The sequence below is a fragment of the Neofelis nebulosa genome, chromosome 1 (assembly GCF_028018385.1).
Source record: "Neofelis nebulosa isolate mNeoNeb1 chromosome 1, mNeoNeb1.pri, whole genome shotgun sequence".
In the NCBI taxonomy this organism is placed as follows: Eukaryota; Metazoa; Chordata; class Mammalia; order Carnivora; family Felidae; genus Neofelis; species Neofelis nebulosa.
Window position 1 is genome coordinate 106,616,802 of NC_080782.1, and position 12,479 is coordinate 106,629,280.

The 12,479-nt window shown below is 40.5% G+C and overlaps 1 long non-coding RNA gene across 1 annotated transcript; it reads right to left on the reverse strand.

Moving 5' to 3' along the window:
• Positions 1 to 496: 496 nt before the first annotated feature.
• LOC131512376 (uncharacterized) lies at positions 497 to 1,151 on the reverse strand. Its single transcript, XR_009262118.1, has 2 exons — positions 1,019 to 1,151; positions 497 to 896 (listed from the first exon to the last, which is right to left on the reverse strand). It is a non-coding gene; the product is annotated as an uncharacterized LOC131512376 (long non-coding RNA).
• Between the last annotated feature and the right edge of the window lie 11,328 nt (positions 1,152 to 12,479).

Genomic DNA, 12,479 nt, shown 5'->3' on the forward strand with positions numbered 1-12,479 from the left:
CAGGAAAATGCTCTCGCTGTAACATAAGTGAGAGGAAAAGCCCAGAGGAAAACCTATAAAATCAGGTCATTTTAGGATGAATGTGTTGTATCAGCTTGGTTAAGGTGGGAACTGTAGGTCCCAGAACTATGATTTCTGTTCCCTATCTGGGTTGTAGCTGGCCAAAACAAGAACTTCTATGAGATTTAGAAGGCAAAAGTGACAAAGCTGCCATTGCTTTCTGAAAGTGTTTCTGGTCAGATATAGCAAAGGACACATTGTCTAGTGGGTTCCAGCTCTTCTCCTCTCAACATCCAGCACTTCCTGTTTCCGGTCTTGAGGACAACCCACTGGTGGTCTCAGATGCAGCATCAGCGCCTTGTCTGTAGATCCATAGAAGACAAAACCACACAGAGGCAACAGCTTTCAAGAGACTTCTTCACAAATGCTCCCTAAGTGATCTCACTTTGTGGCATCTGTTTCCTCTTGCTCCTATAATGAATTGTCACAAACTTAATGACTTTAAGCAAAACAGATTTATTCTCTTGTAGGTGCAGAGGCCAAATGTCCAAAATCAGTTTCACTAAGCATAACCCAACAAGTTTGCAGGACTGCTTCCTTTGGGAGGTTGTAGGGGAGAATCTGTTTCCTTGCCTTTCTTAGCTTCTGGAGGCCTCTTGCATCCCTTAGCTCATAACCCCTTTCTCACTCTGAAGTTTGAAGAGAGAAAGGTACATTTGGAACGGTCCTTGTGCAGAACAAGAGAGTGGCTGGAGTACTGTGGTGTTTTCACGGTGTGGCGAGCTCAGGTGAGCAGCACCAGTCAGCCTGGATCTGTGATTTTCTCAAGTTTCATTCAATAGCCAGGGTGCCCAGAAGCAAAGGTAGATGATAAGGCCACTCCAAGTTGGGGTTTCCTAAGCAGGTGAGAAGGAAAGTCAATGGGGCAAAGGAGTTGAAGAACTCCAGTGCAATTTCTCTCCTTGGTCTCCATGCTTCAGAGGAGGAAGTAGAAGCACGGGGAATTGGTGTGACTTACCCAAAGCCATACGACTGGCAGGGGTAGACCTAAACCCAGGTCTCCTTAACAGAAGAGTAGTGCTGTTCTCCTGCAGTAGAGTGAAGGGCTGCTCTAAGTATGGTCTCCTCATCAAGTCGGGATCACCTGGGGAGCCAGGTGGAGCCTGCTGATTAAAATGCAGATTTATAAACCCTGACTGAGATTTAACAAGCACTCCCAGGGATTCTGAAGCATAATAAGGTTTATGAATTGCTAAGATAGAGCAGAGTCATTGTCTTGTGGAGAGAACACAATAGCAGAAAAATGGCAGGGAGAGCAAGGGAGTTAGGGGACAGTTTAATAGCGAGAAACAACATATATGAACTTCTGGAATAAGAGGGGTGGGGAAGACGAGTTGGCACCCAATGATGGTCAATAGACACCACGTTGAGTAGATCTGCAGGATGCAGCGGATTTATGTTAATAAGCAAGACAATATGGAGGAAGACCAAAGACAACCCTCACTTTTTGCCACAGCATTTTCCTTCTGTTGTTAAAGTCTTGAGAATATTCATAATCCAAGTAGTATCTATGCTTCTAAGTAAGGCCAAGGGACATTCAATATCCTCTCAGTTTTCCTACTGACTAAATATCAAAAGCAAATGAAACTACCACAGACTCAACAGGCTCAAATTCCAGACTTAGAGTTAAGATAGGCAAGGTTCCTTGACTTGGATATTGCCAGAAAGGAAGGGTTGTGTGGCTTCAGCTGGCAGAGAGACTGTCACTGTTTCATAGGATATCAATATCCCAAACCCATGCCAACTGGTAGAAAGAACAGATATACTTTTGGGGAGATATATGCCTCATGGGAATTGCATTCTGAAATCTAAGCTAGAGGTGGGTTCCACACAGCAGAGATTTGAATGGAAAAGCAATCTTGTCTCCACAGAAGATCTATCAAAAATATGTAAAATCAGACACATTTATCTAAAACTCATTTGTATCTATAAAAACAGCCCAGATCCAAGGAAATATTTTTTTATATTTGTTTCTGTTTGTTTTGATCAGCTCCTGGTTTAAAAAATGCTAGCAATAGTCAGTCTTGAGATATTGAACATATAATGAATGTATCTCCTCTTACATGCCCACAACTTGCAAACATCAAGGAACTGTTATCTCTTAAAAAGTTGGGTGTTTTAAGGAATATGAGGAAAAAAACCTAAAATGGTGACTTAAAGCTACCATTTATTAGTACCAAAAAATAGGCTATCAGGGACTCCAAGTCCACGTTCCGTGAAGCAGTGGATATACCAAATTACTTTCACATGTTATCAACTTGCTATAACACATGTGCCACTTTGTGTTAATAAAGTGGAGCAGTATTGGGCGCCTGGGTGGCTCAGTCAGTTAAGCGTCTGACTTCGGCTCAGGTCACGATCTCACGGTCCGTGGGTTCGAGCCCTGCGTCGGGCTCTGTGCTGACAGCTCAGAGCCTGTAACCTGCTTCGGATTCTATGTCTCCCTCTCTCTCTGCCCCTCCCCTGCTCATACTCTATCTCTCTCTGTCTCAAAAATAAATAAAAACATTAAAAAAAAATTTTTTAAGTGGAGCAGTATTAACACTTTGTGTTAATAAATTGAGCAGTAACAGTATGATACCACTCCAAACATAGTGTGTGATTTATAAGTTTATATTTTAATACATGAATACAAAGTATCTTGAAGAAAGTTTCCGGACTGTGTTGGAGTGATCAACTTTTTTTTTTTTTTCAACATTTTTTATTTATTTTTGGGACAGAGAGAGACAGAGCATGAACGGGGGAGGGGCAGAGAGAGAGGGAGACACAGAATCGGAAACAGGCTCCAGGCTCCGAGCCATCAGCCCAGAGCCTGACGCGGGGCTCGAACTCACGGACCGCGAGATCGTGACCTGGCTGAAGTCGGACGCTTAACCGACTGCGCCACCCAGGCGCCCCTCAACTTTTAAAATATAGTGTTTTTAGGGCACCTGGGTAGCTCAGTCAGTTAGGTGTCTGATTCTGGCTCGGGTCATGATCTCACGGTTCATGAGTTTGACCCCTGTGTCAGGCTCTGGACTGACAGCTCAGAGACTGGGGCCTGTTACGGATTCTCTGTCTCGTCCTCTCTGTTCCCTTCCCCCACTCACATCTGTCTCTCTCTCTCTCTCTCTCTCTCTCTCTCTCAAAGATAAATAAACATTAAAATTTTTTTCAGTTTCCCTTTAAATAAAATAAAATAAAAATTTAGTTCTATTAACAAATTTATAAATGCTTTTTCTCTGTGATATGTCAAGCCCATTTCAACAGATACATACACCCAAGTACAGAATGATGAATGCATACTTACTGAAGCATTTTTCATAATAGCAAGAAAACAATCCAAGTGTCCACAGCAGGGAACCGGCTTAATAAACAACTATATATCCATGAATACTATACACCTATAAATAAAAAAATAAGAAAGTTGTTCTCCATTTACATTGATATGGAAAGTTATGTAGGATATACTATTCAGTTAAAAAACAAAACAAAACAAAGCAAAACAAAGCAAAACAAAAGACCGAGGTACAGATCACAGTGTAAAGTATGCTGGTGGCTTTTGTGGAAAAAAGGAATAATACATGCTTGCACTTCCCGGCATCTGCATAAAGTCCCTGGAGATATCACACTAGAAACAAGTAAATGGGAGGGAGGGAGGGAGGGAAGGAAGCTTTTCAACGTATACCTTGTTGAGGCTTTTTAATTTCTGAACCATGCGACTATGTTACTTATGCAAAACAATTAACAAACTTTTAAAGTTGATTTATTTTGAGAGAAAAAGAGAGAGAGGGAGAGAGAGCCTGAGTGGGGGAGGGGCAGAGAGAGAGAGAGAGAGAGAGAGAGAGAGAGGGAGAGACAACTTCAAGCAGGCTCCATGCTCAGCAGTGTCTGACACAGGGCTCAGTCTCATGACAGTGAGCTTACAGGCTGAACCAATATCAAGAGTCAGATGCTTAACCAACTGAGCCACCCAGGCACCCCCAAATAAAATTTTAAAAGACAAGGGATAACGTAGAGGTATTAAAATTGCGGTATTCGTGATAAAGGGCGGGAGCATCTCTGTTTATTTGGCTTGTTATAGTTGATTTCCTTCTAGTGGATGCTTACTGTTCCTCTTGTCGCATTCAGGAACCATAGGCTGATGGCCATGCCTAAGGAGGATGTTGCCCTCTCCCTCATCCCTTTATTCACCAGTCACCAAATCTAGTTCAAGTAACAATCTGCCTAGTTTCTCAGTTCTTTCTCTCCACCACTCTCCTTGCCTAAGCTTAGGCCACCAGCTTCCCTTCCCTGGTTTATAGCATCAGCCTGCCCTCGGGTCTTCCTGCCTCCAGCCTTGTCCCTTCAAGTTCTCCTCCAGGGTATTGCGAGAATGTTCTATTTAACATACAACTCTGATCTTGTCCCATTCCTGTTCAAAGGCTTTTATTATCCCCCACTCCTCCATTGTCTTCAAAATAAACTCTGAACCCCTTACTCAGCACTTAAGGCTCTCCATAATCACACTCTGCTCCCCTTTTCAGTCTCATTCTTTTTCTGCCCTAAGCTATCTTCCCCAATGCCACATGGGAAGCACTGACCCAACTTTGCTGACCCATCACCTCTTCTCTCCTGGCCTTTGTGAGCACTGTTTCCTTTGCAGAGAACATTTCCTATCCACTTCTTGTTTTTTTCTGGTTTACTGTCATTTTTTCCTTAAGCCCCTGACTTGATAGGATTCTTGTAGGAAATCATTCCTGACTACCTCCTAATGCACCTCACGTTTAAGAGTTAATGAAATTGAATGATAACAAGATATGACCTCGACAAACATAGTACAAGATTGACCAGTTTTATATTTTAAAATAGAACTATAAAATCTTGGAGAAAGATCATTTTGGAATGATCAACTTTCTTACAATTGTGCTATTTAACATAGTTTTTAATGTTTTTAGCTTTTCAGGATTAAGTAACCTTTCTCTGTGATCCCACAGTAGCTCACCACCACCTGCATACCTCTATCACAGCACTGATCATACACTTATACAGTTGTCTGATTTCCTCACTGGACTCTAAAATCCTTGGGGACAGGGATACTGCTGTTTATTGTTGCATTTCCAGGGCCCGGCTGGAAATGACTATAACCTATATGAGCCTGAGCAAGAACTGATTTAAGGGCAACATCTCTGAGCTTACTCCCAAAGTATTTCCACCGGGGAAGGTGTTAAATGCCGTTGCACAACAGTTGTCCCCAACTCCCCATCGCTGAGCAATGACATAGGCATTTACAGTGAGACCTAAAAGTAGGATATGACTCTTCTGCTTCAAAGCTTTTTTTAAATGCCCCACCCAAAACCATAGGGCTGAGAAAGAAAATCCCACAGAGGGAACATGTGGAGAGCTCTTGTAAAAAAGGCCCAGAGCACTCCCTCCCAAGGTGAAGAAACAACATCTAATAACTCTCTGGGGCTACTAGTAAGAGACCTGCAGCACCTTCAAACTCGTCACAAAAAGATACCACATAGATACACATCTACATTAGAAGAAAATAGCCCAGTCTGGACCATAACTCTTCTGTCACGAAAATTATAAAAGGATTACCAATTTCTTTGGTGAGGAGGAATTAGAGACTCCTATTGGACTCACCGTAGAGCCTTTATTCCTTGTGTACTATAGGATGAATTAGTACGCAGTCTCATTTATAGATTGAGTTATTCTCAACTAAGCTTTGTGTTAAACAACATCTAGGTCTATTAATATAGACCTAGATCCAAGGATTCCTGCCAGATAATGAGAATCAAAATTCTAACCTTCAGAATGGGCAAAACCATTTAAGGGGCAAAACCCTTTCTCCCTGCCTCCCCCTGACCCCGTGCATCCTCCTCACCTCACATCCCTTTCAGACTGGGTCTGATTAGGGTTTGTTTCTTAGCGTGTGACATGCACAGATAACTGATGCTGAAGATCTGTTGAATGAATGAGTGAATGAATGCATGAAATGTACATGCTTTCTGTCAATAGTTCAGGTTCTATATCTTAACATAAGGTAGACCTTATACCACTTTCTCCATCACAAGCATAAATCTTATAAATGGATTTCATGTACTTCTGTTATATTAACAGCTAGCTGTAGCTCTATTGCCAAAGCCTATTTTCTTCTACCATTAATCTTTCTCCAGCTTGTGAGCTGGGAAAGTCATAATGATGGAAGTTGTCATAATGAACCCAAACAGTAATTGTAATAAGAAAATGGAGGGAGAAAATTGAAAAGGAAAATGCCTCTCCCAGAGCACCACAGATAAATGACCATATTCTCTCCCAATTCCAAGTCTGCGCAGTTATATTTGTTCTTGTCAAGATCATTAGGTACCAAAAGACCATTTGACATTAGTGGAAATGTTATTTTTAATAGGAGTAATATATTGATGTAAAAAAAATAAAGCCTACCTCTTCCCTTCTGTAGGTTCCTAACTAATTCACAAAATTTTAAGAGCTAAAGTGCATTTAAAAAACTTAACAAAAAAGTTTATATGAATAAGACATGAAAGGGAGTAACCAACCTCCTTCAACCAAGCTTCTCAAACTGAGATAAGCAATTACTTCTAACAAAGCAATCAAGGGCTTGAATGAGAACAGGTTCACTGCTAACTTAGTTAAATATTAATTTGGGGATTTAAAAGATTTTTTTTCCACAGCTCTTTTCTCCTCTAGGAAAAAAAAAAAAAGATGTTTTCAAAGCCATCCCCAGTCATTTTGATAAGTTATATCTTCCTGCCATTCTGCAGCATTTAACATACGATGAGAATTACCAGAGAATATAGAGAAATTTATAAGACTGCTAAATCATTCTGACACCCTCTGGGTCCTGATGCATTTAGTAATGAGCTCCACAATGAGATCCAAGACAAATTAAATCATTAAGTGCTTGATTCAGAGGATAAAGGCCTTCTTCTGAATTACCAAGAATTTAGCTTGGAATGATTTCCAAGTTCTACCCACTCTGGCCATATAGCAATGATGCTGTAAGAAGGCGTTACTTATGTTAAACTGATAACTAATTTCAAATGACCTCCTCCCACACTGCCCATGTCTTTGCCCTGATGTTCAACCTCCCTCCAGGGGAGTTAAGTTGATGATGACAAAGAACCCTGATCTTGCCCCAGTATTTATTTTAGGAGAGCAAAACAGACATTCTTAAAATAGAGAAATTATTTCTCCTCCAATCTCTTTCTTTTTCTTTTTCCCAGCTTCCTCCAACTGACTTACATTCAATCCAACTCTTAGACTAACCTATGAAATCAGAGAAGTCTGGATTCTCAATCCTGGCTGCACATGAGAATTATCTAGGGAGCCCCTAAAATAATCCCATGCCCAGCTCTATCCCAGGCCAACTATGTCAGAAGATCTGGGACTGGATCCAGGTATCTGTATGTAAAGTTCTCCAAGAGACTCCAGTGTGCAGCCAGTGCTGACACTCTAGGAGAGCAGAGTCAAGTTGATGTGATGTTCCTTGAGTCTTCAGAAAGGCAGTTAGTTTAGTACCCCTGACCAGGTGCAGCATGGGGCCTGGAGGTGGGAGTATTTTACAGCAATGACATAAGAGAAACCAAAGGATCATTTATACCTAGGAAATTATCTATGGCAAGACTTTCACTTGGTTTAATTAAAAATACTTTCCAAATTTTTGCACAATGCTAATACAAGGACTCTTAGTAACCTACTGTAACAAGAGGAATCAAAGAAAAGTATAGCACTGCTATGTACCCAAGGTACCCCATACCAACTTTTTCAACAAGTTAGTTTCTCTCTGCAGAGAGATCTATAAGAGACTTCACTGGTTTTTAAAGATAGTCAATGCAGACAAACAAACAAACAAACTTAAGAATCTCCTGGAGAAATTAAGCCAATCTCCAATCTCTTCTTCTTCTTCTTCTTCTTTTTTTTTTTTTTTTTTTTTTTGAGAGAGAGAGAGAGAGCAGGGGAGAGGTGTAAAGATAGAGAGAGTCAGAATCTTAAGCAGTCTCCACACCCAGCACAGGACCCCAAACAGGGCTCAATCCCACAACCCTGGGATCATGACCTGAGCCAAAACCAAGAGTAGTATGCTTAAATGACGAAGCCATCCAGGTGCCCCAAGCCAAAATTTTACCCAACTTGAATGAGATGATGCTTTAAGGCTACACCACCCAAGGCTGCTGTCCCCACCCAGTGTGACTTCACCAACACCATAGCATTTAAGAGTTAAAGGGCTGATGATGTGGCAGATGACTAGAAGCAAGACAGCACCTTCAGGTAGCCAAAAGTGATTTTATGGAAGGAGTCCTAGATGGCTTTTTCAAGGACTCTCCCTTACATTGAAGTGAGACCACTTCCTGGGCTCAGGACCCAGTAAGCATCGTGTATGATCATCAAGCTGGGTGAAGTTACATGATATGGTCAGGATGTATCTGGTCTTACCAGCAATGTCCATAGAAATGCCAGCGATGTTCAGGCTACTTGGCTCTTTTGGATTCCTACTTTAAGAGTGTTTGCTGTGTTAAAACTGTCCTAAGCCCAGTTCATAGGAATGAGCAAAATTTTCCCCATTTTTTATTTTCACTATAAAATAAGGGTAGGGCCTTTGCTTTTAAGTTCTCTGTAAGCATTTAAGAATGAAATCCTTTTGGGAGTGGGAGGTTTCTTCCTTCCTGTACTAATTTCCTGTACTAATTTAAAGATACCTGGCATGGGTTGTAAATTTTCTGATTTTGCCATTAATCAATACATTGGCCAGGATTTTCCTTTTTATGAAAATACCCATGGTTAGCCTGTTAATTTGTACAGACTTTCTAAAAGACAGTTTGTGCAATAGTGATTAAAAATTTGATTTAAAATACATATATCCTTTGACCCAGAATTCCTGCTTGTAAAAAACGCCCAAAGAAAATACATATATAAATAAGCATATGTGCCAAGATGAGCTACAAAGATGTTCACTGCAGTGTGTTTTATAACAGGAAAAAGTTGGAAATAATCTAAACAAAGAGATACTGGTTAAATATATTATGGCACAGCCTCAGGATTCCTTGGTGGTGCCTCAAGGGTGATTGGGTGAAGGGTGGGAAAGGATAAAAGCCAATGGGAGCCTAAGTAAGTGGGGCCCTGGGTCTCACATTCCTGCTTCAACATCAAAAGCTTCAATTTTATCAGTTTCTTTTGGAAAATTCGTTCTGCTGCCAAAAATAGTTGGAAATGGAATGAGTACTATTGAAACAGAAAGTGGCTAAAAATACCCCGCAAAGTGGAAAAAGACTGCAAAACTATTTTGGTTTAATCTCATTTCCATTGATACGTATATGTATACCTACATATGAAAAAAATACACACAAAGAGTCTATATAACAATGAACATGTTATTCATCTGGGTAATAAGAAAAAAGTTATTTTTAACTTTAAAATTTTTTCAGGGCGCCTTGCTGGCTCAAGTCAATAGTGCCTGTGACTCTTGATCTCTGGGTCATGAGTTAAGTCCCATGTTGAGCAGAGAGATTACTTAAAAAGTAGAACAACTTGAAAATCTTTTTCTACATGATTCTCAATGACTTTCCAGGTTTTTCAGTCGTTATGATGCTGAATCAAGTCAATAGTTAACTACCAATTCTTCATCGGAAGACTATAACTTTCACAGACCCCTTTAGTTTTTCAAAGAAGGATAAATCAGTTCATAAGGAGAGGGAAAACATATGTTTACACAGTAAAAACATAAAATCCTTACATATTTTGTACTTAATGAAATTGTAATAGCGAAGACATTCAATTATCAATGATGATGGTGATAATGATGGTGATGGTGATGGAATCACTAACTTGTATTGAGAGATTTCACAGTGCCAGGCATTGTTCTAAGCACTTTACATGTATTAGCTCTTAATCCTGACAATACCTGTATGGGGTAAGAACTATTAACAGCCCCATTTTCCTGAAGGGGAGACTGAGGAACAGAGAGAATACGCAATGAGTGTTGTTGCCAGGATTTGAAGTGCTTCATTCTTTTTTTTTTTTTAATATGAAATTTATTGTCAAATTTGTTTCCACACAACATCGAGTGCTCATCCCAACAGGTGCCCTCCTCAGTGCCCATCACCCACTTTCCCCTCTCCCTCACCCCCCATCAACCCTCAGTTTATTCTCAGTTTTTAAGAGTCTCTTATGGTTTGCCTCCTTCCCTCTCTGTAACTTTTTCCCCCCCTTCCCGCCCCCTTGGTCTTCTGTTAAGTTTCTCAGGATCCACATAAGAGTGAAACCATATGGTATCTGTCTTTCTTTGTATGACTTATTTCACTTAGCATAACACTCTCCAGTTCCATCCACGTTGCTGCAAAAGGCCATATTTCATTCTTCGTCATTGCCAAGTAGTATTCCATTGTATATATAAACCACAACTTCTTTATCCATTCATCAGTTCATGAACATTTAGTCTCTTTCCACAATTTGGCTATTGTTGAAAGTGCTGCTATAAACATTGGGGTACAAGTGCCCCTATGCATCAGCACTCCTGTATCCCTTGGGTAAATTCCTAGCAGTGCTTCATTCATTTTATTATCACCATTCTGAATCTAAAATTACAAGTGAAGGAGAAGGAGCTAAGATGGCAGAGGAGTAGGGAGATCCGAGGCTTGCCTTGTCCCTCGAACAGCTAGATAAATATCAAATCATTCTGAACCACCAAGAAACTGATATGAGAACCGAGAGAACAAACTGCACCTCTAGAGGTAGAAAAACAGCCACGTCGTGGAAGGTAGGTTATCAAGATTATAACAGAAATTAGAGAGCTTTTCATCCTTACTATCATGTGGGACGATTTATATAAAACTGAAACCATGTGTTCCTTAAAAGGTGACAAAACTCACTTATAAATCTAACTAACTTGGGTTTTTTGGGTTTTTTTTGAGAGAGAGAGAGCACGCATATGTGGAAGAAGGGTAGGGGCAGAGGGAGGGAGGGAGAGAGAGAGAAAGAGAGAGAGAGAGAGAGAGAGAGAGAGGGAGAGAGAGAGAATCTCAAGCAGGTTCCACATTCAGCGTGGAACAGTGTGGGCTTGATCCCACGACTATGAGATCCATGAACTGAGTGGAAATCAAGAGTCAGAAGTTTAACTGACTGAGCCATGTAGGTCCCTGGAGAATTTTTTAAATAAATGGATTTTATAGTACTAAAAAAAAGTAAGTAAATAAATAAATAAAATGAGACCATTTTCATTTCTTGAAGTTAAAAACATTCTTTTGTTTGAACTCACAGAGGCACAATGACAAAAGACTTCTGATGCCAATAGACCTTGGTTCAAATCCTGGATCTGCTGCTTTTCCTCTCAGAGCCTCAGTTTCCTCATTTGTAATGAGGGTGAATAATTCTCCCTCTACTGAGATGCTGTGGATAAGATTTCCTACATCAAATCTTGGCTCAGTGTGTGCTGCATGAATAAATGGAAGCTAATATGGCTATTAAGGCAAGAAAATGAAGCAAGTGAGGAACTTAATTGAATAACATTTAAATTATTTTACTACTAAAAAACCTGCTTGAGCAAATGGACCTAGGAATAAATATCCTCTTATGGTGATTATATAATTTATTATCTAAACCAGGGGAATTTAGAGAGGAAAAGGGCCCTATTAATAATTTATCTGGGGTAACAGATAATAATTTATCTGGGGTAACAGATAATAATTTATCTGGGGTAACAGATAATAATTTATCTGGGGTAACAGACAGTCCTGGGCAAACGGGGATGTGCAATTACCTAACAGTAAGCAGGAGTTGTAAGCCCATAGCTATGGTCCTTTCCTTGCGACCCTCACCTGGCCCATCAGCTCCTACTTCAGAGTGGTCATTAGACTGAGGAACATCAGTGAGAAGATCTCTAGGCTGTATGCCAGCAATATTCAGGAAATTTTAAGTTTACAATGCCTTCTGCTTAGACGAACTGTGTTCTTAAGAATTATCTGGAAAGGGGCACCCAAGTGGTTCAGTTGATTAAGTGTCCAGCTTTGGCTCAGGTCATGATCTCACAGTTTGCGAGTTTGAGGCCAGCATCAGACTATACTGTCATCACTGGTCCTGCTTCGAATCCTCTATCTCCCTCTCTCTCCCTCCCCCCCTCTCAAAAATAAATAAACATTAATAATTAAAAACAATAATTATCTGGAAAAAACAATTCTCATGTAGAACGTACTTCATGACATCTTGTCATATGGTCACTCCCTCCTCTGTGGTCTTTGAAGGTAAAGACTGTACAGACTCATAGGTACAGACTTAAAATCAAACCCAAGACGTGCCCTCCTTCAAGAGCCTCTGCTGCCCTGCCAGCTGTGATCACACCACATGCACACTCCGCTTTCTGAAAGTCATGTACCTCTTGAAATGACATGGTACTCGGCTTGCGTGCAGCACACGTGAATCAAAGGTTCACAGAATGTCAGAGC